Consider the following 3,789-nt stretch of genomic DNA (forward strand, 5'->3'; position numbering starts at 1 on the left):
TTTTTTTTTTCCAAATATACACATCCTCGAATTCCATTTTCTATTTGATGGTTCCATGTAATCACGTTACAAGATTAACTCAATAATTAATGTTGAGTTGATGAGCTCGAATTCTAACTGTCCACCAAAAATATTTTGAGCTCATGATCATGGTTAAGAGACTGATTCTATATTGTGAATATATGTTCCATGTAATATTACTTTAATTTTCAAGACACTAAGTTAGTAACCAACAATTTGATCTCATCAATTGATACATCAAAGAATTTCAAGTTATCCAATTCATCACCTGCACACCACTAAGGTCATAAGTAAAATTAAAGCCAGGTAATTAATGCGACAAATTAAATTTCACGCGATCCAATTCAATACATTCAAAGTTGTATAATTGATTTTTATATCCCCTAACAAATCTTTCTTGCATATGACCCTTGTCAACCATTGCGAATATATGGAGCAAGGTTAAAATGACCAAGAAGTCATTTTTCCAAATATACAAATTCTTGAATTTCATTTTCTATCTGACAGTTCCATATAATTACATTACAATATTAATTCAATAATTATTATTAAATTAATGGGCTCAAATTTTAACTGTCAACCAAAAATATTTTGAACTCATGCTCATGCCTATTGAATAAGTGACAAATTCTATGGACCTGTTTGATTCCCATTATTTGTCAAAAATACATTTTGAAATAGTGATTTGATAGAGAACATGTGGTTAAAAAATATGAAAAAAATTTGAATTTGCGCATAATATTATTTTATTAAAGAATGTGTGATTGAAAATAAGAGAGAGAAAAATGTATTTTGTACATAATGGGAATCAAACGGGGGCTATATTGTGAATATATGTTCCATGTTATATTACTTTAATTTTCATGACACCGAGTTATGGACCAACAATTTGATCTCACCAATTGAACATCAAAGAATTTCAAGTTATCTAATTCATCACCCGCACATGATTAAGGTCCCACGTAAGATAGTTAAGTAAAATTAAAATCGTGTAGTTAATGGTACAAAATAAATTTCACTCGTTTTATAATTGATTATTATATCCCCTAGCTTATCTTTCTTGCATATGACCCTTTGCAACCATTCCAAATATATGGAACAAGGTTAAAATGACCAAAACGTAATTTTTCCAAATATACACATCCTCGAATTCCATTTTCAATCTGATGGTTCCATTTAATCACATTACAAAATTAACTCAATAATTAATGTTGAGTTAATAAGCTCAAATTTTAACTATCCACGAGAAATATTTTGAGCTCAAGATCATGCTTATTAAATAAGTGACTGATTCTATACTGTGAATATATGTTCCATGTTATATTACTTTAATTTTCAAGACACCAAGTTATTAACCAACAATTTGATCTCACCAATATATACATCAAAGAATTTCGAGTTGCCTAATTCATCACCTGCACATGATTAAGGTCCCACCTAAGATAGTCAAGTAAAATTAAAATCGTGTGGTATTGGCCAGAAATTAAATTTCACACGATCCAATCCAATATATTCAAAATGTACTCTCAATCTAATTGAGAGTGTCAAAAATGAACTTTAATAAAATTGAGATGATCTTTATCAAAATAAAGTGTTCATCTTCATTTACCAACCACGGACTTTAAAATTTAGATCGAATAATTACACATTCAACTCACAATATCAAAATGATGTACAAACATATGCAAGCTCAAACTAATACAAACAATTTATCAAAAAATAAATATATTTTTTATTTCAAATTGTTACGAGTACAAATAAATTTACTCGAACGGCCAACAATATCCAACAAAATAGTGGAGATTGATGAGATAGCGAGGAGGATGATACACTGGGAGACGTGGATTGGGAGGATTCTGATAATGAACAATACTTTTAAATTTCCTCAGTTTTAGTAATTCAAGAATTTCCTAAAATGTCATATGTTGTCTAGTGTCATTTCCTTCATCCTTGCAAGTAACATAATCAAGAGGGAGTAGAGATTTTCTTGGACCAATTGCTCCTATAGTCAGATTCTCCCACCTCCTTTCCTGCCGATCTATAAAGGCTTGCATTGTCACAGTTTGCTTGTTCTATTCTTCTTGCATTTGTACTGAAAGTTCGTTCACTGTCGGATCAATAACTCTAGGTACTAGAATCCCATACTGAATTTGAAATTTGATCAACGTGAATGCCTATAAATAATTTTATCATACCAATCATAACTAGATAAGCAAACAGAGAAATCCTATAATGAACAGAAAATCTCTCAACTCTACTGAAATAATTAGTAAGAATATCGATTTTTCGAGGCGAGTCAACTTTTGGCAAGTTGCCTTAATTGGACCATTAATTGGTTCTGAAAAAGAAAGAGAGAGAAATTTCCTTATAGAGGCCAAATAAAGCATGCTATATTGAAGCTTAGGAAGGGCAATAGATCTACCTCTAGAGTGAAGCCCACAAAGTAGAGGCAAGCAAGGTGATGATCAACTGCATATGCTAGTTCAAATTTGAGAGGCAAATCTTGGGGAATAAAACCTACCAAAACTTGTCTCTTTTGACTTTAAATACAGTTCATACAATCCCTTATCCAAATTTTCCCTGGATGTTTGATTAGTAGTATTAAATAGGACAAAGTAGTACACCAAATTTTTTTTCTTCTTTACTACTCCGTAAAAAAACAAAAACTTCTAATTTAGTCCACAAAATTTTACTCCGTCAACATGCCCTATGCAATGTTTCCTATAAATTGGCTGCATTTAGCCCTTAATTTGTAGCAAAATCTGCAGCTTTTGCCTTTCTATTTTTTATTATCCCAGAGACAACACCGCCCTTCTTTTTTCTTTTCTTTTTTTTTCTTTTTGAAAAACCAGTCAAACTTTATTCATTCACCCCTCACTTATGGCGGAGGAATACTCTGGAGACAAATTAAACAGAACAAATTTAAGAACCAAGTAGCCATATAGCACTAATCGAACCCATATGCTTAACACGTCAACCTCAATACTATTGTCTAATGTTGGGAAGACCAAGTTTATCCATACGAATAATACCTCTTAACATATGTGATATTTGATATAAATGCATGCACCTCATCGCGAGACCATCCGCCCCTTGTCTAGCTAGAAAGTCTGCGGCTCTATTAGCTTCTCTATACTGATGGGAAATGGTAAAGCTGATTCCACCCAGTAATTTTAATAACTCATCCCAATAATGCCACAAATACTAAACTCAGCATGAGCGGGTTGTTAACTAGTTTACTACAACAGCCGAATCACACCCAATTTCCACCTGCTGGAAACCCATCTCTTTACATAGCTCTACCCCAATCATGACAGCATGCAATTCCGCTTCATTGTTTCTACCATAGCCATATGGAACAAAGAAGCCAGCAACCAAATTACCATAATGATCCCTTATTACTCCCCCACCTCCACAAAGTCCCGGATTACCAAGACAACTCCCATCAACATTGAGTTTTACCCAACCAGTAGCAGGCTTACTCCAAGAAACTATGAGGGTTGGTTTACTCGTCTTCGAACACATAGGCAACTCTAAGGCCTTGAGAAGTTCATGATTTATTTTACTTAGTTTTGAGACTTTGCCTATTTCTTCAGCTAGGAGACTCCATGGCTCTTAAACCAAATCTCTTAATAATTTTCATGGCTGTTGCAATAATAGCACCAGTAATTGTAGTGTAAAACCTATTATTTGTGGCCCATGTAATATTAAAGAAATTAATTTAAGGTGATTAATATTACTAAAATCCTATTGGCCCAATTGAGAAAT

The sequence above is a fragment of the Olea europaea genome, chromosome 4 (assembly GCF_002742605.1).
Source record: "Olea europaea var. sylvestris chromosome 4, O_europaea_v1, whole genome shotgun sequence".
NCBI lineage: Eukaryota > Viridiplantae > Streptophyta > Magnoliopsida > Lamiales > Oleaceae > Olea > Olea europaea.